Source organism: Pan troglodytes, chromosome 20, assembly GCF_028858775.2.
Source record: "Pan troglodytes isolate AG18354 chromosome 20, NHGRI_mPanTro3-v2.0_pri, whole genome shotgun sequence".
Lineage (NCBI taxonomy): Eukaryota > Metazoa > Chordata > Mammalia > Primates > Hominidae > Pan > Pan troglodytes.
In genome coordinates, this window is record NC_072418.2 from 45,066,907 (window position 1) to 45,094,651 (window position 27,745).

The 27,745-nt window shown below is 53.4% G+C and overlaps 1 protein-coding gene across 2 annotated transcripts in view; it reads right to left on the reverse strand.

The window, feature by feature from the left end:
* Nucleotides 1–26,953, reverse strand: part of POU2F2 (POU class 2 homeobox 2) — a 91,609-nt gene extending 64,656 nt beyond the window's left edge. The window contains exons 1-2 of one of the 2 annotated variants that reach the window (XM_063801745.1): nucleotides 26,800–26,953; nucleotides 9,979–10,039 (exon numbers count right to left, since the gene is read on the reverse strand). The gene's annotated coding sequence lies outside the window, so the exon portion shown is untranslated. The remainder of the gene's footprint in view (nucleotides 1–9,978; nucleotides 10,040–26,799) is intronic. The other variant, XM_063801748.1, reaches the window with a different exon arrangement.
* Between the last annotated feature and the right edge of the window lie 792 nt (nucleotides 26,954–27,745).

Consider the following 27,745-nt stretch of genomic DNA (forward strand, 5'->3'; position numbering starts at 1 on the left):
GAGGAGGGGGTCTTGGTGATGGACGATGCTGATCCTGTGGTGGGGGGAATGGCAGGGGAGGGGGTGGAGAGGGCTGGGGGAGGGGTGGTGAGGAAGCAGGTTCGGGGGGGAGCAGGACCAGGCTCACATTTGGCATTCAGGGCAGCTGACAATAAAAATGCTTTATTGCCAAGAAACTGGATCGATCGGGGCTGGAGGGGGCCGGCAGGGGGGACGCGGAGGGCTCAGCACAGAGGCCGGCGGCCGGCCTTCGCAGCGACCAGGGCCCGAGCCGCCCTCCCCCCTGCACCCCCCTCCCTGCCTCCTGCCCTTTCTCTCTCCTGCAGCCACCGCTTAGTTCTTATTATATTTTTTCTTATATATTTTTCCCCCAGCTTCTCCTGCTCCTGTTTTTTTTTTCTTTTAATTTTTTTTAAAACTCGCTGCACTCCCAATGCCGCAGGCCGGGTGGGGGTGGGGTGGGGGCATCTGCCTGGGCCAGGCCCATATCCACAAGGTGCCCAGAACTGCTGGCTCTGGGATGAGCCCCACTTTGCTTCTGTATCCCCCAATCCAACCAGGCTCCTCCTAGAGCCTGTCCTCTGTGGATGCCCATCTCCCCCTGCCACCCCTCCAAGGGGCCTCCTTCCAACTTCAGAGTACCCACACACACATATCCATGGTGGGCTGAGGGCCCTGGCCAGGCCTTCCTCCCCTCCCCCCTACCTGGCCCCCTGCTCACTCCCGGAGCCATTTGGCTGATGGTCAGAACTGTCCGTCAAGGTGGCTCTGAGCCCCTGGGGACCCAGATGGGAGGAGGGAGGGGGAGAGGTCGGGGGTCAGGCCACGTCCCCTCAGCTTGTCTCTTTCCCCTCCCCCTTCCTAACAAAGGGAGCATCGGCCTGACACTGGCGGGATGGCCTGGTACTCAGGGAAGCGGGGAGGAGAGGGGCTGTGGGGATGGCCATGGGCAGAAGGCGGGGGTGGGGGCCGCCTGCCCCTCCTCTGCCCTCCCCCTTGGGTCAAGGCTAAGGTGATTCCTCAACCTCTCGGAGGCTGGGCTGGGAGGAGAGGAGGATCTGGACAGACAAAGAACTGGAGCCCTGGGGAGTTGGGGGCTGGGGGGACGCACCTGGGACCAGGGCAGTCCTGGCTGAGGGAGGGGCAACAGGCACCCCTCTGGCCCTGCTCTCACCCTCTGGATGGCCCTGCCTCCCATCTGTACCAATCCCTACGGATCCCAGAGCCATATAGACCTTCCAGCTTGGGCAAGGTCGGATGGGGGTGGGGGGAAACTGAGGCCCAGAGAGGGGAGACGGCCCAGGCCCAGGGTTCTCAGTGCTGTCCCAGAGTCTCTCCTCTCACTTCTCTTCCTACTAAGGGAAGACATCTTCCTCTCCTGCCCTCCCCCACCCAGGTCAGGGGAGGTTTGGTGGGGGCAGATGGTAGAAGGTTCTATGGAGAGGGAAGAGGAGGCTGAGGAAAAAGTGAGGCTAAGCGTTCTCCTCTCTTAAGCCAGTGGGCAGGGGAGGAAGCCAGAAGAGAAAAAGTCTAAATGTGACCTTGAGCACTGGCCTGGCACAGCTGTGGGAAGAAACTTAACGTCCGTCAGAAAGGGCAGGAAACCAACATAGACAGGGTGCTCCTGAGTACCTGGCTAGCGGTGGCTGGGGAAGAGGCCTTCAGACAGTTTTCCCCTTTTGCCCATGGCTACAGTGAAGGAGGAGGATTCACACTCTGGTTGGTCACAATCCACCCATGACACTGCGTCAGGGCCTCCCATCCACCCAGCCTGACTGTGGGGCGCAAAGGGTAGCTGAGGCAATGAACAGCTGTGAGCCCCCGTGCCCACAGGGATACGGAGCCTCCAAAGAGACAGAAGGAAACAGGCAGATCTTCTGTGCTTAAATTCTCCTATGAAGGCTGAGGTGACTCTCGGGGAGAGGGCCGCAGCCAAGAAGAAGAGGGGGAGAATAAGGCGGGCCTCTTTTGGAGGGGGTAGGATGGGCTCACACATGCCCCCACAGCCTGCCAAGAAGGCCCCAGATGGGCCGAGGACTATAGGGGTCCCGGCTGCCCTCCCCCAAACCTCCCCTCCCTTCTCTCCCTCTCTCTTTCTCGGCTGGCTATCGACCGGGGCTGTGACATGGTGGATCAATACGGCAGGGATATAAAGCCGGCTGGCTGGCTGCCTGCCTCTGCCTCTCTCTCTCTCTCCCTTGCTTGCCTTGCTTCCTTTTCCCGGAGCCGCACCCAGGTCCCCCACCATCATGTACCCCTTACCCAGGCCTCTGAGGGGCCAGGCACCCCCCACCACTCCCCTACAGCAGGAGAGCTTAGGGAGGCTGAGAGCTTGGACAGCCGGGAGAGGGGGTGAGTATGGGAGTGGGCAAGGAAGCAGACGGGGATGGGGGCCATAGTTTCAGGTAAGGGGGCTGGGAGAAATTGAGGGACAAGCCCCCTGGGAGAAAGCAGGCATCCCCTCAATTGGGAGCAGTTCAGAAAGATGGGGCCCTTTGAAGGTGTGTGACGGACAGAGCTCTGGGAGGTGGGCAGGGGGCACCTGTGGGTTCAGAGAGACACTGTCCTGAGCCCATGAGGCAGGGGAAGGTCTGGGGGGGGTGCTGGAGTAGGCTACGGTGAATGGACACAAAGAACAGTGGGGCGAACCCTCAGGCCGGCCTGCGCCCACCCCCAGAGCTGCTGGCTGCCCCGCCTTTGGGTCCCTGCGGGTAGAAGTTGCCTTGGCCTCACCCCAGGGTCTGGCCTGCACATGTGTGGTTGGGGTGGGAGGCTTGTGCGGCTTCGGACAGGAGGTTCCAGTGAGAGGTCTGTGGTGTGCGAGCTGCCATGGACGCAGGGTGTGCATGTGTCCTCAGGCTCTGCTGGGGGATTCTAGGACTGCACATACCCGAGCGTCTTGGCCCCTGAGTCATGTCTGTGTGTGAACATGAGTTCATGGATGTGTCCCAGGAGCACTGGGTGGCTGTGTATGCACTTCCATGAGTGTTTCCCTGACCCTAAGTCTCTGTCTGTCCCTTGGGGATGTATCCCAGGAACACCTCAGGGATCTCCTCTGTCCCCAGTTAATGGGGTAGCTATGTGTTCCCATGTGCTCTGGGAAGCCTGTGTGTGTTGGCGTGCATGTGCCCCTGACAGAGTGTGTCTGAGCACGGATGCTGCTGTGCGTGAGCCTCCATGGGTCCCGTGTGGATCCGTGCCTGTGCCTGTGGGCAGCTGCGTGTGCTTCAGGGATCTGCGCGGTGGTCTCTATGTGTACTGGAAGCAGGTTCTCCTCATGAGTGTCGGAGAGTCCATGCGGTTTATCTGTGTGTCTATGTGATGCTGTGTGTCCCTGTGTGCCGATGGTCGAGTGTGTTTCCACAAGTGGGCTGGAGGCTCTGGGTGTGTCCCTGTGTGTGTCATGGTGACTTGGTGTACACGGCACGGCACGGTGTATGTGTGTAGAGGCTACAACCCTGAGTCTCTGAGTGGGGGAGGGTGGCGAGGCAGCAGGGGCTGCCACGGAGACACTGGCTAGCCGGTTTTATCACTACATCATCTCCAAATCCCAATGTCAGGGCCTGCCTGCCTTCTTTCCCTTCCCTGCCAGAGACCCCAGACCCCTGCCAGGATGGGCCCAGGCCCCCGCCCCCCCGGCACCTTGGGCAGGCTGTACCTCTGCTCAACACCCCTGCTTTGGTGGATGCCACCTCAACTCCACCAAGCGACCTCCGTCCCTCCCAACCCCCCCAGCGCCACCCGCTCCCCCCGCCCTCCCCCCACCACAAGTCCAGTCCAACCCAGACAAAAGCAATTACTCCAGAGGTAGGATGTGAGTGTGGGTGTTAGAAACAGGAAAAAAAAGGGGGGAAGGGAGGGGGAGCGAGAGAGACACACACAGAGGCAGGGATGGACAGCCAGAGACCCCGAGAGACGACAAGAGAAAGAGAACGGCAGAGTGAGAGACAGAGGCACATGCAGAGAGATGCACAGAGAAGCAGAGACAGAAGATGAAAGAGACTGGAAGGGACACAGACACCAAAACCAGGAGGCAAAGGCAGAGAAAAAGAGCAGAGGAAGGGCAAATGCAGAGAGCACGACAGAGAGAGACGCAGAGACAGAGACTGGAGAGACGGAGAGAGAAACAGAGAAAGAGCACACAACAGAGCAGAAAACCCAGTGATGGAGCCATACAGAGAGAAGACGCAGATAAAGAGAGAACGGGGGCCAGAGGCAGGGAGAACTAGAAAGGGGGCAATGCACAGAGAGGAACAGAAAGGCTGAGTGAGAGTGAGAGAGAAAGGAGACCAGAGAGATAAAAGGCAGACGGCAGATAGTGGTGGAGGGGAGTTGGTAATGCACTAGAGACTCTGAGATGGCAAAGCTAGAGAGAAACTGAAAGGGGATCACGTCCAAAGTGATGTCTCTCACACACACACACACACACACCTTTCTCCCCATTCCCCAGGCCAGAAGTCAGGGATGCTCAAGCCTTTTTCCACGTTCCTCTGGGCCCCTGTGAGCCACGGTGGGGAGGGGACAGGGTGAATGGACAGGGATGATCTCAGGTAGCTTCAGGGACCAGCCAGAGCCGACTGGGACCTGATCACATGGGTAGGGAGAGCAGTACATCTCTCCTTACCACACACCGCCACCTCACCCTCCACACACAGTCCACACACACCAGGGCCTTGGCCAATTTCCTCGTACTCTGCCAGGCATGGCCAGCCTGGGGGGTGGGGGGCCAGGTGTGAGGTCCTTCCTTCCTGCCCCACAGTCCTGCCCACCTGCCTCAGCTGCAGCTGCCCCGCACTGTTTTTTCTTTCTCATTGTCCCCTGCCTTCAGCCCAGCTGCCTTCATCTTTCTCTGATGCACTCTCATGCGCTCAGCTCGCATGCACGCGCCCTCTCTTTCTCTCTGTTCCTTTCTGTCTCTGAGTCCCTCACTCTGCTTTCCTGCCTCTGACTTTTCTGCTGTTTCCTCTTCCTCTTTGCTCCTCTCCATTGCTCCGTTCCCCTCTCTGTGTTTCTGTCATGAGGTGCATGCTCTCTGGGTCTCCCTCTCCCTCCACTCCCATCTGGTGTATTCTGGATTCCCCTTTCTTAGACAATCCCTCTGGCCCTCCTATCCACCTCATCCCCAAGAAAAGCAAGGTTGGGCACAGTGGTCCTAGCCTGTAGTCCCAGCTACATAGGAGACTGAGGCAGGAGGATTGCTTGAAAGTTTGAGAAAAGCAAGGGTGGATCACTGTGTAAAGGACCTCAGAAGCTGTCCTGGAGTGCTAGGAGTGGGTGAATACTTCCTTTCTTGTTTTTCCCTCAATCACCTTTTATCCTCCTCCCTTTCCTACCCCACCTCACACCCACCCCAGGCCGGATCTCTGGATCTCCCCAGTCTCCAGATCTCAGTGTGGCTCTCTCTGGAGATAAAAGCTAAGACTCAACCCACAGGCAACACTCAACACAGAGATCCAGCTCAGAAAAAAAGGAGCTGACCAGGGAGGAATGGAGAGGCCAAGACACATAATGAAGACCAAGAAAAGGAAGAAAGATGATGCTGGGGCTGGAGCCAAAGGGAGAGGAAGAGGAAAGGAAGGAAAGCCAGGAGCAGAGACCCGGCAGGGCAGCTTGAGCCCAACAACCACGGGGTGGGGGTGGGGCGCGCATCAAGATTTCTAACAAGCGCAGCTGAAAACACCCAGGGTCGTTCTCTGAGGCCTTCCCTCTGCCTACGAGCCCTCACCAGTGCTTCGAAGAGCCCTGAGGAACGTCTCTCTATTTGAAGTCAGAGCCGAGTGCCTGCTCTCGGCACCTGGGGCTCCATGCTTACCAGGATGGTGGGTACTTGACCTTCATTTGCTGTGGGACTGTCAGGGATTCCAGGGACCCACTGGTCCCTGAACTAGCTCAGAGATGCAAGCCATTTTTACCTCCTACACATCTATAATCCCCACCCCATGGCTGACAAATATTCCCAGTCCACAGCTGTCTCCACCCACCCAGTGACAGAGCACAGGCAGCCAAAAGGATCAAGCAATCTCTTGCCACCTCCCAGCACCCCAGAATGCTAAACAGACCCTCACGTCTGGACTCCACATCCAGCGAGGAGTGCCCCTGCCCACCACCCAGATCACACAGCTGCCATTTACAGACCACCCTATAGGTCCCACCAAACGGCCATAGCCCACCAGCATCCCAGAGCTGCCTCTACACTAAAGCTCTGTCCCAGCCCAGCCATCCTTCAAGCCACATCTGGAATAGCACACACCCTATTCCCCTAGCCAAAGCCCCCAGGGGTGCAATTCAGAAGGAGGCAGACTGGGCCTGGGGCATGTGGACAAGTCCCTGACACCACGCCCTGGCTTCTCCGGCTTGTCTGAAGAACCTGAACTGCCCTTAAGGCCTGCGCCTCCCATCCCAGGGCAGCCCCCCCGCCATACCTACACTCTTGGCCATGGGAGAATGTCCTCATGTGCGGCTAAACATCCTCCTCATGCAGCCTTGAATTCTGTTCCTTCCACGTCACCTCACCAGACCCAGGATGAAAGCCGCCCACCTAGAGCAAAGCTTCTGCTTCCGAGGCATTCAGGACTCCCCTCAGGGTGTGTGAGCACCCTGGGGCACATCCCTGTTGCTTATGTCTGGGTTACCTCTGTGACCCTGGGACCGCTCCACATTGAAGGCCGTTGTGTCTTTTTGTGGAAGGATGGAAGGACAGAAGGGAAGGAGAGACAAAGTGGTACCACAGCCCTGTTCCTGCCCTGGCACTTGGAGGGCACCAGATACCCAGGGGACTGTAACTGGCTGTGAGGACTCTAAGGCCAGGCCAGCATCCACAGTCCCCAATAGTGAGTAGGAGCCCAGTCAGTCCACACCCCTTCCCATCCACTCGAAATGTAACTTAGCCCTCGGCTTCTCCTTACCTTTCAGGAGTTCTCTCCTTACCCCCAAAGACTTCCTGAGGACCCCCTAGGCCAGCCAGCCTATCCCTCTCTCCCCTAACCCAGCATCCTGCAGTCCCCTGGTTCAGATTGGTGGTGTCTGTGCCTGAGCCCCCACGAGCCTGAAAGCCCCTCAAAGGCCACGTGGGTCTCCCGCCTCTCTGCATCTCCAGATGGTGGCACGAGGCCTAGCACACAAGGAATCCCAGAAAATGTTGGCTGAAGGAATAAATGGATGGATCTGGGTTTATGTGTCTGTTTGCTCACTTATTTATTCATTCAGCTCATGCTTGCTGAGCACTTACACTGTGCCAGGGACTGAGTGTAGACAGATGTGTTAGACAAACAGAGAGGTCCCCTCACCCAGAGGCTTCTGAGAGCAGACATTAACCATATAGAATATAATCAGATACGGTGATAGTGCTCAGGAGGGAAAAGGAGGCATCATCCAGCCCAGGGGTCAAGAAAGGCCCTCAGAGTTGAGGAGCCTTAGATGGGGAGCTGAGGAGGTAGAGAAGTGAAGCCAACCCAGAGTGGAGAGAAAGCCCTGGTGTGCGTGGGAGGAGATTTGGAGGAAGGGCCAGAAGGGAGAGGAGGAGGGGGAGTCACATGGGAGCATAGGCAGCAGAGGCCACCACAACCCCAGGGCTGGGAGGGGGTCTCTCACTCATCCTGGGGCTCCAGCTCCCACATAGAGCATTGAGGAGGCCTCCAGACATGTTTGGGGCATCACTCACCTTCCAAGTGTGGCTATAAAGGAAAGACAGAGCAGGTGAGGGCGATGTTTATTGTAGTTGTTGTTTCGTAACAAAACTATACACCTAAAAGAGTATGGCTTCCTTCAAAGATGTCTCCTCAGGAGGCCGAACTTTTTCTTGAACCACCTGATATTTTGGCAACAGCCTTCAAGGCCAGTTTACAAACTCCATCAGCAAAGCATCTCTCTAGTGTATAATCATCTCTAGTTTCTATTGAAAAACCAACAAGTGGCCCCAGTATTATCATTGCTAAATTCATCAGAGCTGCTGCTAAATCAGACTTCAGGTGGTCTCCGAAATCAAATTCACTCCCAAAGTGCAAAAATTTGCCACACTGTGGAGATACCAAAAACAATGGTGGGTTTTGGTGAGGTAAAAGAATGAGAGCTTTAAGGTCAGGCAAACCCAGGTTCAAATTCTAACTCTACTGCTTACATGTTGGGTGGCCTTAGGCAAGTTGCCTTCACGCTCTGTGCCTCAGTTTCTTTGTCTTGTAACAGGTGCCAACACCCACTTCACAGGGTTGCTGTGAGGATTAAAAGCAAAGTGCCCAGAACAGGCCCTCACACAAAGGTGGCCCCTAGTAAATATCAGTTTCCTCACTGGAATGTACCAGCCCTGTTACGTGTTACCAAGTCAGTCACCCACATGTCCATGAAATCATGGATTTTTAATGAACATCTATTTGAAGACAAATAATTGAAATCATAGACCTAACAGTGACCGCTACCAACTGGAAACATAATTAAACCCCTCTGTTACTTCAGCCCAACTTTCAGACATTCCTCAAAGCCAGTCTCTAGCTCCCAAACTAATTCTGCAACCTGGAAATTCCTTGACTCTCTTTTCGAGGATGTGAGGATTCCTGGAAAAACTGCAACTTCGGTTCCCTGGAGAAAGCACTCTAGAGAAATGACACATCCTGGAACGAACACTCTCAGCGATAACAGGGGTCCATGAATGAGCTTCAGGGGGTCTGTGATCATCCCAAAGTGTAGCACAACTGGGCAAATGTAGGTATGTGTTTTCCTGGGAGAAGCTCTATACTGTTGTGAAACTAGGTATCTATGGGCCAAAGGTTGCCTGAAATATGTGGTTTGGACCACGAGGAGATTTTGGAAGTTTTGCATTAGTTGCCAACATTTAAAGATTGGAAGACTTCACACACAAGTCTGGGTTCCTGGCTTCTCTTGAAAAATCAGAAACCCTGGCAAGTCAGGGTTGCATCTGTGCATGAGAACAGTCAGTGGAGCTAAAAAGCAGTCCCCCACCCCTTGCATTTTTCAGTCCATCATAGTCCCTACAATGCTGGGTTGCAAACCCTGGGCTACAGCTTCCATCTGCTTCTTAAAATGAGACTGTGATTCCTGGTACAGCAAAGGACTCCTACCCAGGAGTCCTACAAGGGCACCCAGAGGCCTCCCTAGGGTCCTGAGACCTGTGGGTTAAGCTTCTCTCGTGGGAATAGGGGTGGCAGTAGAGGGCTGTCCCACCCCAGAAGCCCTGTCCACCCTCCTCCCTAGATGCTCATTGCCAGGGCCTCACCAAGCAAGCTGGAGCAAACACCAGGGCAAATGGCCAGAGCCCCTGCTTCCCACAGAGGTGAGCAGCAGGAGAACTACGGCTTCTACCTGGGAGTCTTAGTGGGCTTCAGGGAGGGGCTTCATAAAACCTTCTTTGTTCAGGGGAACGCTTCCAGCCATATTTTGAGCTCCCACTTCCTGCAGCCACACGATTTCAAGGAATAAGTACTTTCATCTTCACGCCACCTCCGTGTGGTAAATGCTATTAATTACCCTCCTTTGACAGATGGGGAAACTGAGCCATGCCCACGATCACTCAGCCACCTGGCTCTTCTTCCTCTATCTCCTTTTGCTCTCAGGATGGCACTTAAGGTGGGTTCTATTAGTATTCCCATTTACAGACAAGGAAATGGAAGCTCAAACTTTCCCAAGTCCCTCGAAATCAGGAAAAGAGATTCGAACATAGGTGTGCTTGAACCCAAAGCTGTGATCTGAGCCACCGAGTTACCCCCATCTCTCTCCTACTGAGCTGTAACACTGATCAGCAGAAACACCCACAGTCATCAACACCAAGAACCACTGGTTTGGCCCGAAAGCCACAGGATGCATGGAGGGTGAAAACAAAGCAGTCAGATTCTAACCTCTGGTGGGCAGAGTGGAGAAGGGCAGCAATACACCCAGGGTGAGGCCAGAGACGAGGATGGGAAAGCAGAGACTTCTGTGAGAAACCAGAAGGTGCATCAATAAGCAAAACTCTAAGGCCGTGGTCCTTACCTCTTGGGCAGACGCAGCGAAGCTAATACATTCAGGCCACCAACCCGGTCCAGACGAGAACCTGGAGAGAGAGGAGAATGCTGTCAACATCCCGGAGAATTCCCCATCCTCATGCAGGATGATGCACTCCTCCAGTGGAGGAACCCTCCTCCTGTCACATCATCAGGAGCTGCAGTTGGCTAACTGTGGAGTCAGGTGCCTGGAACTCAGGTCCAGTCAGCCACTTGTTGCCTTCAGTAGTCACTTCTGGCCTCTGAGCCTCTGTGTCCCCAACTCATAAATGGGCATACTAGTGCCTGCCACTGTGGAACATCTGTTTTTCCCATCAGACTGGAAGCTTCTTAAAGTGCAGGGACTGTAACTGTGTCTTGAAGCTTTTGTGTTTGGCAGAGGGCCTGGCAAATTTGAGATGCTCAATTAGTGCATAATGGACGACGGAGTGAATGGATGGGTGGATGGAGGAATTAACTGATTAAATGGTGTATCTCAAAGGACTGCTAGAGGAACAAATGAGAAAGAAATTTGAAAAGGTTACTCATTATTAAGTTCCTATGTGCTGTGGGGAGATTAAAAATAAAAGTCATAATGATATTTCTGACTTGTACATTTGTCCATTCATTTGTGCATTTAGTTCATCAACAAATATTGAGATTTCTCTGGCTCCGAATCAAGTGTGGCAGGGGACAGAGATGAATTAGACAAGGTCTCTGTTCTATTACAGGGCTTACAGGCAACTTGAGGAGACAGAAGGAAGAGCCAATGCCAACATGCTGGGGTAAGCAGAGGGTGCTGCGGGCATCCTGGGTGAGATCACAGAAGACTTAGGGAGGAAACAACACCCAAGCCAAACCTGGAAGACAAATTTTAATCAGAGAAAGAACCAGGTGCAAGGAACGAGAGAATGCCAGGACTTTGCCTGTCCAGGGTTCAGTAAGAGAAATGGGGAAAGACGAGGCTTCCAGATTGCAGGGGCTTCTCCCTGCAGGGCGTCAAGTGCCTGGTCCAAGCAGCCAGGGCTTCGTCAGAGAGGGAGAGGGATACAATCCAGTTTGCCTTTGGAAAGGTCCTTCTACCTCCTGTGTACAAGATGGAGAGAACAGAGAAGTAGGCAAGAGGTCAGGAGGCCCATCCCCAAAGAGGGTTTGCTGAGCCTCTCCACAGCCCTGTAGGAAGGAGGAGTGAGGAATTAAGGGAGGCACCAGAGTTCAAAAGGAGGAGGAGGAGAAAGAAAAAGATGGACTGAGAAGGAGGGGGAGAGAGAAAGAGAAGAGATGGGGAGAAATAGACAGAGAGGAATGAAGGGAGCGGGGGCAAAGAGACCAGGGAAAAGCCCAAACAAGAAGCAAAAGGGGGGTAAAAAGGGCCAAGGGTCTCCCCACTTCCTCCTCCATCTGTCCTGTCTCTCCCTGGGCCTTCATCTTCAGGGGCAGAAGGGGACCAGAACCCCTGGTCCCTGAGGGGAGGGAGGAGCTGGGGTTGCTCCCCGCTCAGGGGCTGCTTCCCCCCAGCCCCCGCCCTGGAGCTAATCAGCGGCTGTCATCTCCACAGTGAGGTCTTGGTTAAGGAGATTTAGGGCCGGGATCAATAGGAAATTTAAAAATCGATGCAGCGCGCAGGGCAAAATCAATGGCGTTTAATCGCCTTGCCGATTCCCAGTCAAAACAATTAGCCGCGCTGAGTGTTGAACACGGTGGCGACACGGCATTAACCGTCAATATTGGTGTAAGTGATGGGGTGGGCGAGGGAATCCCCAGGCCTCGGGGGGGCCAGAGTCAGACAGTGCCTTAGGGCTGGGGTCTTCCCCCAGGCAGTGCCCCCACCTTGGGCTTCCCTCCAGCAGGGCCCACACTTCAGTCTCCCTGCCCTCTGCTACCTGGGGCTGTGGTGCCCATAGGCAGCACCATCCCTGGCATATCTGCTTCCAACTCTCATCCCATCTCCCGGGTTCCCAAACCCCAATATGCCCTCCGACAGAGGGGAGAGGATCCCTCTCCCAAGCAGACAACACCTCCAAGTAGAGAGACAGTCCATGGGATCTAGGAGCTGTATTCCCAGCAGTGCCTTAAGACTGGGAGCTATTTAGATGATGTCTTCCCCCATTGTACAGATGGGGACCCTGAGGAACAGAGAGGAACAGATGGGGACCCTGAGGAACAGAGAGGCCCACAGTTACCAGGCACGGGAAGAGTGGGAGCCAGAATTTGAACCTGATGTGTCTGACTCCAAAGCCTACATTTCCTGCAGCTGTGCACATAAAGGGTAGATTCCAGCGTTCACAGAGGGAAAGCAAGCTCAGGGTTTGGTCCTGGCCCCTCAAGTCTCCTCACAGCCAGTGTATATAATGGTTTGCTGTGTCCTGGGGTCAGTTTGCCATGTACATGGCAGACTGTGAGCTCCTTGAGGGCAAGGCAGGGCCTGGCTCCTTTGGGGGGTCCAAAGCATTGCCCAGCACAGGGAATGACCCCAAGCCAGGGCTTGGGACAGGCCTAAGAATGATGACGCCACTTGCCCCCACAGACACAGAATGCCCACATACAACCCCACCGATGGACAGATGGAAACACTGGCACTCACAGACACATCAGTACTGGCATTTCCTGAGTGCTGGTCATGCACCAGGGGTGGGTCATTGCTCTGCAGGTGTGATCTCTCAGCATCTCACATTTGTTCGGCGAGTGTCATCCCATGACACTGCTGTGGAAAATGGAGGCTCAGACAGGTAAAGTCACTTGCTCAAGGTCACACAGCCAAGTGGGGGCACCTCTATCTGATTGGACTCTGAGGGGCATGGGACATACAGCAAACAAGATCTAATGACTATGAGCAAGAGAGGTGGATGCAAGGAGAAGGTACAGGAACTGGGCACCTAAACAGAGAACCAGGAATGGCCCACAAAGGGCCATGGGGCTCCTGGTTCTGGGGTGCTGTGTTGGGAGAGCAGAGGCTTCTGTGGCCACCTGCTCCCTGGAGCAGAAGAACAGGAGGGAGTGTGTGGGCAGAGGAGGAGGCCCACGAGATGAGCCAGGGATTGATCTGACAAGGTCCTAATCAAATGGTCAATATCGCTGACCTGACCACTTAACCGATTGATAAGCTGGCAAGGATGGAGCAGGCGGTGAGTGGGCTCAGGGAGGGGGGCAGCGGAAGGGATGAGGGAAGCCTGAGTGGGCAGGACATAGGCCGGCATCACGCCTGGCTCTGGGGCCTGGAAGAGGGTGGTCTCCTCCTCAAGGGCCCCCGCTGACACGGCACATGTCTTATGTCTTGGGGGCTTCCTCTACCCAGGCTTTTCTCTCCTCTCAGGATCCCTCAGTCCCTCCCTGAGGGAGGCCAGGGACTGTTGCTGGCACCCAAGTGGTCCCCGGCTCCCCTCTGACTGTGCCTTAGCTTTTCACACATGTGAGAGGCTTCACATCCAAGCCTCAATGTCTTCATTTGTAAACTGGGGATAATTATAATAGGGGAAATCAAAAACCAACCTAGATATCCTATGAGTGGGGACTGGTACAATAAATGATAGTATAGTGGCCATACAAAGAAGGACTGTAGAGTTGTTGAAAACATGTTTGAAATAAATTTTTTTTACACTTCTCTCAGCTCATACCATGAAATAAAATCATTGACAACGAAACCATGTTCATAATCTGTTGTTAGGAAGAAGAAAAGGCAAGTTATAAACAAGTATGTAGCATATCATCCCGTTTTTACAAAATACACATCCAGATGGTTCCCCCACCAAAAATAAATAAATTTGGAACAGAAATCAGAATTCTGAGTTTGGACCAGTCTGGCCAACATGGTGAAACTCCATCTCTACTAAAAATACACATATTAGCCGGGTGTGGTGGTGCGCCTGTAATCCCAGCTACTCAGGAGGCTGAGGCAGGAGAATCTCTTGAACCCAGGAGGTGGAGGTTGCAGTGAGCTGAGATTGCGCCACTGCACTCCAGCCTGGACGACACACTGACATTCTGTCTCAAAAAAAAAAAAAAAAAAAAAAGGCCAGGCGTAGTGGCTCATGCCTGTAATCCCAACACTTTGGGAGGCCAAGGCAGGCGGATCACCTGAGGTCAGGAGTTTGAAACCCCATCTCTACTAAAAATACAAAAAAAGTTAGCTAGGCGTGGCAGCGGACACCTGTAATCCTAGCTACTCGGGAGGCTGAGGCAGGAGAATCGCTTGAACCTGGGAGGCAGAGGTTGCAGTAAGCCGAGATCATGCCATTGCACTTCAGCTCAGGTGACAGTGCAAGACTCTGTCTCAAAAAAAAAAAATCTGAGTTTGGGTCCCAGGTATCTAAATTTTAATAAATTCTTTGGGTAAACTCATAGCCATAATCTCCTTTGGAGGAAAAAAAAAGCTAAGACAGTCAGGGTGCAATGGCTCACACCTGTAATCCCAGCACTTTGGGAGGCCGAGGTGGGTGGATCCCTTGAGCCCAGGAGTTCAAGACCAGCCTGGGCAACATAGCAAGACTCTGTCTCTACAAAAAATACAAAAATTAGCTGGGTGTGGTGGCGCATACCTATAGTCTCAGCTACTCGGGAGGCTGAGATGGGAGGATCACTTAAGCCTCAGAGGTAGAGGCTGCAGTGAGCTGAGATCTCTCCACTGCACTCCAGCCTGGGTGACAGGCTATCTCAAAAAAAAAAAAAAAAGACAGATAGCAAAAGGTAATGTCCTTTTTGTTGTTCGTTTAACTAGATTATCATGGTCATTTTCTTCTCATCTCATTGAATTTCTGTTTTCTGTTATTTCTACAATGAACATGTGTCACACCATTTGTCTGTAATTGACAGACTGTGGCTAGGTACTTAGTGGAGGCACCCCTAGTGCTGTTTCTCTGCTTCCCTCTCCCTTTCCCAGCCAGGCTTGTCTTACGTCTTCCCTTATGTCCAAACCCAGCAGAGTTCAGTGCCCTCAAGAATGTGAATGAATTTGAAGTCTGCTGAATGGAGAAGAGCTCGCTCCTCTGGCTTCTGCTCTCAATAGAGTGGGCGGGGTAGTACCAAACCAAATACAGTCCCCTGTCCCCTCTTCAGGAAACCGGCTGAGGGCTTACAGACAAGAGGAACTGCTGGAGGGAAAATGAAGACCCAGAGGGAGGGAAGGGATTTTCCCAGAGCTACTCAACTAGTCATGACACAGCTGGGACCAGAAGCTGGGGATCTGGGCTCCTGGATCAGAGTAGTGCCATCCAACTACTGGGAGGGGGACAACTGCAAGAACAAGTGTGCATGCAGACTCCTGAGATAATGTGCGCTTCTGTGGGGCAGAAGAGCACAGTGGGTAAACATGGGGTCAGCCACTTCCTCACTGTGTGGCCCTGGGCAAGTCACTTCACCTCTCTGAGCCTCAGTTTGCTCAAACATAGCATGAAGATAATAATAACAGCTGCCTCATTTTGCTGGTGTGAGAAGCCAACAAGACCGTGCTTATAGGGAACTTAGCAAAAGGCCTGACACACAAAAAAGGGGCAATGAGTGGGAGAAATTAATACTATTACCATCAGCAGCCATAAATGCTGTGAGTAGTAAGTGAAGGTGGTGGGTAGGTAAGGGAGAAGGTTTGTCTTGGTAACCTGAGCAAATGAACAAATGCAATGAAGACACTCAGCTAAATATATTCCTTTGTTCATTCATTCATTCATTCAGTAAGCATTTCCTGAGGCCAATTCTAGGCCAGATCCCATGCTGGGCCCTGCAATCCAGATATGAACAATGAGAGCTCCCATTAGGTTGGTAAAGGGGAATTAAGGATGGCTGGGGATGGCCCCTTATCTCTGACAGTTGCTGCCGCAATGGCCCCCAAACTATCTCTTGGGCCTTCTGCAGAAAAGCATCAAGTACAGGAGCACAAGCTCCCCATCACCTGACTGGTGTGACACTTTGGGTATGTGTGTGCACACACTGGAATAGTAAGCTCTGTGCAGATGGACTATGTTCACTTTTGTCATTCACAGCACTGGGCACCAGGTCTCATGCTCTGGGGACACTCTATGCTCAGAGTTTTTTTTTTTTCCTCCATTTTTTAAAATGAACAACAAAAAAAAAGTTCAAAGCACCTCGCACAATGCCTAACACCTGGCAGGTACTCAATAAATAGCAGCTATTATTAGCGTCATCATCACACGTGCCACTGCTCTTCATCCCGACAAAAACCTTATTTTGCCGACAAGGAAACTCGAGGCTTAAAAGGAGTGATGTGACTCAAAGCCGGGTGTGTCTGACTCCACAGTCTGTGGTCTCCCCTCCTTTGTGTCTGGGGGCAGGGGCCATCAGAGTTGTATGCTGGAGGTGAAGGAGGGGAAGGGCAGCAGTGTGCGTCAGGGGGTGAGCAGATCTGACAATGGGAGTAAGGAGGAGTTGATTGGAGTGAGGGGAGGGTCGTGAGGGAGATGAGGGTGCAGGATGGGAGCATACAGGCCCAGGATGATGATGGTTTTGGAGTCTGGCTGCTCTGAGGCTCAGGTAGGAGGTGGACTCACTTGCCAATGTACCCCTCCAGCACTGGTAAGTGCAGCCCCCTGAAGGTGAGCTCTGCCACCCTTGTCTGACACAGCAGACGTCTACCTCCACCATTATATCGGGCAAGCAGGTGATATACTGGGCAAGTAGGTGATATATTGGGCAAGTAGGTGACAGGGGATCCGGCTTCAGTTCATTTGACAAAACATTCAATGAGCACTTATCGTGTTCTGGGCACTGTGCTACACACTAGGGATACAACTATGAACAACACAAAGTCCCTGCCATCGTGGAATCCACCTTCTAGTGGAGGAAGAGATATGATATACAAGAAAATATATTTAAGACCTAAGAAGGAAAATAAAGCAGGGAGAAAGTGGCTTACAAGATACTGCTATTGGCCAGGCACAGTGGCTCATGCCTGTAATCCCAGCACTTTGGGAGGCCGTGGCGGGCAGATCACCTGAAGTCAGGAGTTCGAGACCAGCCTGGCCAACATCATGAAACCCCGTCTCTACAAAAATACAAAAATTAGGTGGGCATGGTGGTGCGCGCCTGTAGTCCCAGCTACTCAAGAGGCTGAGGCACAAGAATCGCTTGAACCTGGGAGGCAGAGGTTGCAGTGGGCTGAGATTGCACCACTGCACTCCAGCCTGGGCAACAGAGCAAGACTCTGTCCCCCCAACTCCAAAAAAAAAAAAAAAAAGCTGCTATTTTAAACATAAAGGAAAAGCCTATCAGAGAAGGTGATTTTGACAGCTTTCCTGGCAAAGGAAACAGCAAGTGCAAAGGCCCTGGGTCAGGAACAAGGTTTAAGGAACAGCAAGAAGGCCAGAACGGCTTGAGCTTCCAGAGCCAGGAGGGAGGGAGTAAAAGTTGAATAGACAGACAGGCACTAGCTCATGCAGGGTTTGCAAGCCAAGAAAGATGTTCTACATGTGATGGGAGAAATGACAGGCTCTCTCTGTGGCAGGTGAGGGTTGGTCTCACCCTCACAAAACCAGGCTCCATCCTCACCCATTGCCCATATTGCCTATGGGGCCTTCTGACCCATTCATTCTCCAAGAACAAGCCCAAGAAGCCCTCAGTAAGCCCTCGGAGTCCCTTGACAGGGCTTTGTCAGGGTCAACTTCCCCAGACTGAGGACTACTCTAGAACATGGAAAGATCTGCCTCATCTGGGTGACTGGGCATGCAGCTCAGGCCTGGCCACAGGAGGCTCAGAAATCAATAGAACATCAGTAGAAAGTAAGGGTGACTATAGCTCCTGACCCCCATTCCCTAGCAAATCTCCATTTGGGGGCAAGTCGTAGCAGTGGCCAAGATATGGGGCTGGGAGCAAGGGGAAGGTAGTTCTGTACCACCTCCCTCACCAGACCTTGGCCAGGGTTCCCAGACTGGACAGGTAGAGCAGAAGTCCTTGTGACTGGTGGCCTGCTCACTGGATCCCTTCCTCCAGGGGCTACCCATCCTGTCCTGTCCCCACACGAGGCTCAGAGAGATCAGACTTGGTACCTGGCTCACATGCCCTGTCTAGTCCCTCTCAAAACTGTTTTGTGGTTATGTGGTGCGCCCTGAATAAATCCCAAGCCTCACAGTGCTTCCCAGTCATGTAAAGTCTCCTCTCAGTCCTCCTGAAGGTCCCGTGACCCTGGGCCTCACATGATTGCTGGGAACAGTCTAGGCTTGTTCACATGTCCATGCCCTTGCCCAGGCAAGCATCTCCATTTAGACAGTCTTCTGCCTTCTTCTCTGCACCTTATCACCCTCTCCACGTCTCCTTGGTGAATCTTCCTGGGCTCCCCACTCAGCACTGCCCCAGAATGCTTTGTGCACCTCATCCAGAGCCCAGAATCTGGGCCCCAGGTGAAAGGATCCCATTTCCCACCTAGGGACATGCCAGAGGAGTTTTCTAGAGGGAAAAGTGCGGCATAGTGGGGTAAGGGTAGGGGCATCTGAGTGCTGCATTATTTATGCCTGTGTAGGCTCTGTGAGTTTCAGGAGGGATATGTGTACACATTTAGAATCTGTGTGTTGTGCCTGATGTCAAGCTTAAATGTCACTTCCTCAGAGATGTTACACCTAGCCCACCAATCTAAACCAGGTTCTTCCGTGATGCCCTCCTATAGCCCCTTTTTCCTCTCCTTACCAGATGTATTTATAACTAACTATACACTGAGGTCTGATCAGTGCCAGTCCTGTTGGCTTGGAGCTCTTAGAGAGCAAGGCCCAGGTCTGTCTTGTAAACCACTGTTTCCTCAGCTTCTAAGACAGGGCCTGACTCCTACAGAGGCTCAGTACCTATGTGATGAGTTAATTAATTCTATACACATTTTCACACTTGAACATCTACCTATTTTGTTTTAAGGGGATGAGGCTAGCCTGGGGGGTGTTTGTGTGCTATAACTCAGGGCATGGCCCTTTCGGTCACCACGTGTGGCCTCCCTGTGGGATTTCTGAATGTGGCCTGTGTGCACCCACAGGCATATAGGCTGGGATGCTGCCATGTTTTAGTATTTCTATTCGTACATTTTCTATTGAAAAACAAATCTCCACACGAGGAGCACCCTGGTGTTTTGGTGTCTGTCTTGCCCTGAGAGGTCTCAGCACCTATGTGCCTGCACAGACATCTGGGTTTTCATACCTGTGTCTGAGTATGTGTTTATCCCTGTTTCCAAACCTGGTGTGTCCATTTTGGCATCTCTGTGGACAAATATACAAACGTCTATGTGCATCTGCAGGGTTTAGCATCTACGAATTTTCTTAGGGAATCTCTGACCAAAAGTATGGGTATCTGGCTCCCAGGACCCAAGGGTGCACATGGCTACCATGTGTTTCAGAATCTGTGTATGTCTCTTGCAGGATCATTGCATGTGTCTGCATGCTTATGTATTTCAGTATTTGCCTTGTGCATCTGTTCAAGACTTATGTGGCCTCTCTAGTTTGGCGAGTGAGTGCACACACACGTGTGTGTGTGCGTGTGTGTGTGTGTCGGGGTGATATAAACACATGTGCGTGTGTACCTGTGTGTCTTTCTTCCCCTAGCTGCTGCTGCCTTCCCAGTCTGGATGAGTACCTTTTCTCTGTCTCTCTCTCACACACACACCCTTGCTCATATGTGCCTTGCAGATGGGGAGGGGGCCGGGGTGTCAGCGAGCTCCTGTGTCACAAGGTTAATTTCTCCACAGCCAGGCAGGCTGGGCCCTGAGGGGAGTGGTGGGGGAGGGGCTGGTCCCCACAGCCCCTCTGATAAATATGTATTTGGGGCTGCTGTGCTCAAAGGTCATGGGGGGAAAAGGAGGAGGAGGGGTGGTCTGCACTGTGCTGTGCTGCTGGGTCCCAGCCGGGCTCAGCATGGGTTGTGTGACCCCCTCCAGAGGTCTGGTGAGATTCAGGGAGATGCCCCCCTCATCCTGGTCTGGCCCACTCCACCCACATCCATGCTCCGAGGGAGATGCTGCTGTGGACACACAGATATTCAAACTCTGAAACAGGCAATCACACAAGCCCACACCCGCCGACACCTAGACAGAGGCTCAAACAGATGCACAAAGACGGCCTCATGGGCCACCAGATACATGGAAGGCTCAGAGTGCAGAGCCAGACCCATCGCTTCTTCCCCACCCCAACCTTCAACCCAACGCCAAAAAAAAAAAAAAAAAAATGCTCAAGAGTGCATAGTGTCTCACAGTAAGAAAGCTTTCTACACATTCAATAGACGCAAACACACACACGGACCCAAAAATGCACAGAGTCCAACAAGAAAGGTCCCTGAACACTTTGTGGGTGGGCATGTACACATAGACACACAAGCAAACACACACACAAAGGCACATACATAGATGCACACCAGGAGTCCCAAAGACACAAAGTTCTACGAAGGTAGGCACATGCTGACAACTGCAGATAAATGTATGAACACACATGCACAAAAACATGCACACATACAAAGACCCCAAGACACACACGGCAGGCAGAATGCATGGTGGATCCAGGCTGGGAAACCCACCCTGCTGCAACAGAGCCAGATCTGGCCCTTTCCCCGCTGAGGCAAGAATGGCTGCCTGGTCTCTGGTCATGGGCCCCCCAGCCAGCTTCAGCCAAATGCGCCATCATTTGTCCAGCTCTGAGTCACATCAATTGTCGAGCCTCCCCTCCTCGCTGACCAGCCATCTCGGCCATCAGCGGCCTCGGCCATTAGTCGGCTCCTGCCTCTGGCCTGCATTTGTTGAATCTCCCTTACCTGGCAGAACCGTCCGGACCAATGGAACCCTTTTGGGGTCGGCCTGACCTTTTCCTCAAGGGATTCCGATGTACCCTGTTGTATGACCCTCGGCCCATGCCTCAGGGCAACCCTCCCCTCAGCACACTGCTCAGGCTGTCATTCTTCAATGACCGCTGGCCACAGTAGTTCTGGTGGATTGTGAGGCTGTGTGTTTGAGTATGTGTGGAAGTCCGCTTGTAGGTATATGTGTATGGGTGGTGGGATGGCTATAGCTGTGCTTTAAGTCAAAATGAGTGTGTGTGTGTATGCATGTGTGTCTGTGTCTGTGTGTGAATAAGGGGATAGGAAGTCAGCAGCTGTGCTTAAAGTCAGAGTGCCTGAGTATATGGTTGTATATATGGGGAGATGGAATGTCAGGGGCTGCGCTTCGTGTGTGTGTGTGTGTGTGTGTGTGCACTTTAATGCAGGAGTGACTTGGTGTATTGGCCTGGGCTTGGCGTGGGGGGCCATGAGGGGCCGTGTCTGTTTTGGGCATGGGGGGCAGTGCGGTACAGGCGTCTGTTTCTCAAGCAGTTGTGAGCAAGTGGAATGTGCCTCTCTCAGACTCCGTTGCTTGTGTTTGTGAAAGTGACAGATGCTGCCTCCCTGGCCTCACTGCGGCGGATTAAGTCTGTGAATGCCACATGAGTCTGCACCCCGGGTGGGGGAGGGTCCCCAGTCTGCTCTTATACTTGCGTGTGTGGGCCACAGCCCTATACTTTATAGGATCCTGAGAGTGTGGACTAAAGTAACCCCCAACCTTGTTGGTTTCTGTGAGGGAGACCCTGAATGGATGCCAGAATAAAGGTCCCTGTGTGTGTGTGCACAAGCACACTCATGCTCATAGACAAGTCCGTATTGTCCAAAGTACGTTGTCATGAGATGCATGTGTATATGTGTATGTGTGTGTGATTGCAGGCATAATAGCTCCCCGCTGCCAGCCAGATCAAGTTCCAACTTCTCAGAGCAGCAGCTGAGCCTCCACAGACAGGGCCTTGCAACATTGTGCCAACCTCTACTCTTAGACTACACCTCCAACCTGGGCTGCTTTCTCCTCACTTTCCTCTGCCATCTTTATGCCCTGCCACCAGCCTGCTTTTCTCAGTATCTGAGCATCCTTAAAGACTCACCTCCCTGTCTAAACCCACAACATGTTCATTCCCCAGATTCCTAATGACCTGGAAACTCCCTTTGTGCTCACAGTCCAGGCGCCCAGAATCCTGTCTAAGGCTGGGATTGGTTCTGCTTCAGAGTCTAGGCCTGTGTTGGCCCACGGTCAGTGCCTAGCAATCATTTTCAGGTTAAGGAGTGATCATACCACCATTGCCCGATTACCTCAGGGAACTCACTGGACTTTATTTGTTCAGTGATTCACACCACTCGATAAATACCTATTGAATGCAGGGACCTTGTATGTGGAGCCACCACCTTCAGCCTCCTTCCGAATGCGTCAGAGCTGGGAAAGCTGCCTGTCCCGAGGATCTAATGAAGTTGGGGTGGTGATCGAGTGAGGGAAAATGCACCTGCCTCCCAAGGCCACCATGTGGATCTGAAAAGGTGACACAGGGCTCACCAAAAGGGGTAGGGGGGACCATAAGCTCATGCAAACCCCTGTGTTTGAACAGGCCCAGCCCCAAACCATCACTGATGGAACGAGCTCAACCATGCTCATTTGCTGGCTCTCCCTTCAGGATATAAAGCGAGACCCACATCCTTAGAGCCCTCACTGAACCACATAAGGCATCCATCCACCCGACAGGTCCTGGGAGACAGGTCTGTGGATGGACATCTCAGGGGGCAGGGAGGAAGTGGGGGAAGAGACAGAGCCAGTGAAAGGAAATGGCGCTGGGACAGCTAATGGGATAGGACAGACCTATAAGGACAGACAAGGCTCGGTATGACGAGGACCTTGGTTCTAGCGCCAGCATGGTTGCTGACAGGCTGAGCAAATGATGTGGGCCTCAGAATTCTCATCTGTGAGAGGGACACCACTGGGGCTGCTGTGAGAGCGAGGTGGGTGTAAGGGACATCATGGTCATTATTATTATTAGATCAAGAGGTGTTGAGCCCAAGGGAAAAATGATGAGTGAAATATATTTAGAAGGAGGAATAGACATCCGTCTGAGGAGGCCTTACACCCACTCTGTCTTCTAACAACTCTTCACACTTGGGTTTCTCAACCATCTCCATCCTGAAATATCTTGGAAATTAACCAGCACATGCCAGAGATGGAAACTTCTCCCTTGCCATCATCGATGTCCAAGTAGCCCCTGGTGTGGCCATCTGTCCCTGCTCCCCTCGTTGCAAGTCATGCCTCTACACATTATGATTATGCACCAGGGCTATGAAAAGCTCTACCCAGTGGGGTGCTAAGGTTGGGGCCCTTGCTTTGCTGTCACATTGGTGGAGGAAGAAGTTCTGGCTTATGGGCCCTGCATACAAGAAGGGAGTGTATATGAACCAGAATGGAGGTGGCCTGGAGTGGCCACTGACGGACTTGCTGGAAAAAAAAAAAAAAAAAAACACCGGGCCAGCATGCTGTCTAGGACGTATAGGCTAACAACCTCTACACACACAGCATGGGTATAGGTGTGTGCATACACACACACTGTGGCTGAGTTCTTTCCCTACTACAGCCCTGACACAGACACCTTCCATTTTCCCTGCAAAGACTAGCAGAGGGAAGTGAGCGCAACCAAGACCCCCAAAGACGACACTGCAACCTGCCACAGAGTTCACCAGCACATGCCAGCACAGCCTCAGGGAAATGGGGGTCTGGACCTCTCCAACAGCAAGGATGGGCCTCTGTCCAGCATTACCCATAAATCAGGAAGTAGATGTGGAATCGCATTATCAGCAACTGGAGATGCTGCCTATGGCCCTGATCGGCTTTACTCCTGGCCTGCCTGTCACCCCCTGACATGGGACGCTTTGTTACTACAGAAGGTCCAGGGAAGGTTTTCATGGGCTGATAGACTGCGGGGAGAGGGGATCTTTTCTTGTTTTGTTTTCTTGAACCCAGCTTCAAGGCTGCTGTGCAAGCATGCCGTCAAACTCAGCCATACGCCCGCGACCTCTGTGCACTCACACATCTCTCATCACTCTACCCAGACCCTGCTTCACAAACCCACCCTCCCTCTTACCCAGGACACGCGGAGACCCCGAGCAATAACAATAATAATATCTCCATGCAGAAATGGTACTTTCACATATGTGACTTTTTTTGATGTGCACCCTTGTGTGCACACACTATGTTCAGACCTAGTACCCATACACAGAGCCTTCACTCCAAACACGCTGCACATACAAAGTGTCACGTGTCCACTGCTGAAGCCAGACTTGGCACACGGGCCTGCACACGCGTGGACGGCTTCCACGCACAGAGCCAAAGAGGGCCTCCTGAATGCACACATAGCGAGTGGTACATAAACATCAAGACGAGGGAGAGATCAGTACAAATACGCACTGACTCCCTTCTGCACATATGTCACCCATGATGGGGACCCCCAGTACCCAACCCCCCACTGAAAACACATGTCACGATTCTACACCTTTGGCTCCTCACTCTGCCAAGGCTTCCAGGCCCAGCACACACAGTTAGTCCTTCCTGAACACATCTCGCCACGCATGCAGGCCTTATACACATGCATGCTGCCGTCATGGTCTGACTCTGTACACACCAGTCCCCCACTGCACACTGACTCTGTACCCACCAGCCCCCCACTGCACACTGACTCTGTACCTTCCCCTTATATCCTGGGGGGTGGAAGGACAAATCCACCTGACAAGATGGCAAGAGACTAAAAGCTACTGAGCGAAGCGGCTGATTGGGTCTTTCTCTAAATCCAGGACCTACTCCCCAACTCCACAGGCCCCAGGAAGGAGGCAGAAAGTGGGGAGTGGTCATCAGGCCAAAGGCTTTCTCTCAGGATCTTTTACCTGGACTCGAAAGCTCTAAGGACTCTCTCAGATGGACTTCCGCCCCAATTTCCTCCCGTTTTCACTTCCCGCTAGGCATCCATGTCATTTTCTTCTCTGTCCACACCCTTCTCAGTGGGGCTGAGTCCACAGCCATGAGCCCTCACTTAAGATCTTCCCCTCCCCCTCCCAGAGCCCCAGTGAGCATCCAGCAGGACTTCTCCAGGAGGCCACAAGGAAGTAGGGGGTGGCGCTAGAACCCAGGGGACAGACCCAAACCCCCACTCAGGGTAAAAAAGAGGGTAGAAATACATGGGGTTTCAGAACAGGGGTTAGGCTCTGGTAGGAAGTTGGGGATTCCTGCCTTTGCATGGAGCCCCTTTCCCTGGCACCCTGTTGAAGGCCAAAGCAGCAAGAGTGATGAATAAATGAAACTGAGGGAGGGGGTAGAAAGAGCTGGCAACAGGGGAAATGAGTGGAAGGAAGGGAAGAATAAAAGAAAGGGGGAAAGGGGGAAGGGAAAAAACGCAGAAAAAAGAAGGGAAGGAGGTGGAGATAAGGGAGGTAGAAAAAGAAAAACTAAGGGGTGGGGAGGAGGAGAAAGAGCTTTTATTGAGAAAAGGAAGAGACAGAAACTGGAAAACAGTGAGAAAGAAAAAACAGTAAAGGAGATGGAAATAAAGGAGCTGAGAAAGGACATGAAAAGGGAAAGAAAAGAGAGCAAAGAGGCAGCAGGCAGTCGAAGGGGTTCCCCAAGTTACAGACTTTGTCCAGAGAGCTGAGGGGTGCACCGCGGCTCCCCAACCTCACTCTGGGGCCCTGGAGCTCCGTTCTCCACCTCTCCTCCTGCCTGAGATGCCACCGCCTCTGAGTGCCCCATCCCGGCTGCTTTTTCCTATTTCTCACCGTTTCTGCTGTCCAAGGCACCCCGTTCCTTTCTCTCACCCCTCATTCCCACCCCCCAGCCCTTTCTCGTTCCCTGTGCCCTCTTACCTCTCCCCCCCATGCACCCTGCTTGCTTCGGAGCTTCAGACAGCATCACCGACCAATATCCTCACCATCATCATACTAAACCGGCCCCCACACCCCCAGGAAAGGAGAGAGAGAGAAAAAAAAAAAAAAAAAACAGGCGGAACCGCCACCAGCCCTGACCCCCTCTCGCCTCATTTTCTCCACAGTCGCCCCTTCCTCAAATGCAGGGTCAAAATGGGGGTCCCGCCCAGCCCGGGGAGCCTCTCCGAAGCGCCGCAGCCAGCCGGGAGCAGATGCCACCTCGCCTCTCTTCTCTGTCCTCGCTCCTTTTTGTGTTCAGTGGCCCTGGTTGCGATGTGTTTTATTTTCATCGTCTTTTTATTGGTATTTTTTTTTCTCTTTTTCTTTTCTTTATTTTTTGGCCCGGGGGCAGCAGCGGCGAAGCGCCCACTGCCTGCCTCTTTCCTCAGCTCTGCGGCCGTCAGGCTCTTTCTCTAGTCTGCGCTCTTGACTCCCTCCTTTCTCTTCTGCCTCGGCTCTCGCTCCTCCGCTCCTCCGCTCCTCCGTCCTTTCAGCTCCGTCCTCAGCCGACTGCCCTCTCCTCTCTCTACTGCTTCCCCCTCCACGCCTCTCCTTTCCTCATCCTTCTTGCCCCTTCTCCCTTTTTCCTCTCCCTCTTCACCTCCTCTCCGTCCCCATTTCTTTCCATCCCTTCCCCCCGCCCCCACGTACACCTCTCCTTTGGTTCCCTCACTGCCATCGAGAGCAAGCTGACCCCCCCCCCATCCCCAAATAATAAAAATACCCAGCCAGGGGGCAAAGCCCCGGCGCCGGGCGCTGAGAGGGAGGCGAGAGGGCCGGGGCCGCGGCGGCGGCTGGCAGCCGGAGCGCGGTGCGGAGTGAGCGGCGCCCGCCCGGCTCCCGCCCGGAGAGCTCTCTGCAATAGGCCGAGCCGGCTGCATTAAGCTTCTTGCAATCAATAAAGCGCGGGTCAGATTATGCAAAGCGCAGATATTAATATGCAAAGTTTTAAAGATTTTTAAATGGAAGGGCAAGCGCGGCGCGGGCGGGCAGGCGGGCAGGGGCTGCGAGGGGAGAGGGAGGAAGGGAGGGCAGGCGGGCGGGCGCGCAGGCGAGCTGGGGAGAGGAGGAGGCTGCCCGCCGCCCGCCCGCCCGGCTGCGCCGCGCCGCCTTGCCTTACCGCTGCTCCCATCGGTAGGCGCCGCTGTCTTCGCCATGCGCGTCAGCTGCACGGCTCCGAGGGGATGGCCGAGGAGGAGCCGCCGCCGCCAACGCTACCCCCGCTCCCGCTCCCGCTCCCGCGCCCGCTCGCTGCCTGCTGCTGGCGCTGCTCTGGCCGCTGCTCCTCGCCTGAGCTGCCGGCGCGAGCCCAGGCGCGCGCCATCCCCGGCTCCCACCTTGTCCCCATGGCAACCCCGGGCCCAAGGATGCTCAGAGAGAGAGCGCGAGCGAGAGAGCGAGGGGGGAGAGAGGGAGAGGGAGAGGGCGGGGAGCGCAGGGGACACGGAGGCAGGGAGAGGCCCGAGACCCACAGAGACACAGAGAGACACAGAGACGGAGAGATGCAGACATATGCAGAAACAGAGACACAGAGATAGAGGAGAGGGGTAGGAATAGAAGGGGACATGGAGACAAGGACAATCCTTGAGACCGACAGAGGCCCACAGAGATACTGAGAGACACAGAGACACACGGACACACAGAGACACACGGACACACAGTAAGAGACAGAGGGGTAAGGGCGAGGGGCAGGGAGCAGAGAGGGATTCAAAGGTATGGAGAGACACTGAGGTCCAGAGACTAACAGAGATACTCAGAGACACAGAGACACCCAGAGATAGAGACAGAGAAAAAAGAGAGAGGGGACAGGACAGGGAGCACAGAAGATGCAGAGGCAGAGAAAGACTCCTAGAGGCAGAGAGATGCTCAGAGACACAGAGACACACAGAAACAAATAGACACGGGGACACATAGAAAAGAGACAGAGAAGGGTGGGGAGCACAGGGGACTCAAAGGCAGGGAGAGGCCCTAAAAGCCAGAGACTCAAAGAGACACCCAGAGACAAAGAGGAAAAGGAGAAGGGAGAGGGCAGGAAGTATAGGGGACATGGAGGCAGAGAGATGTCC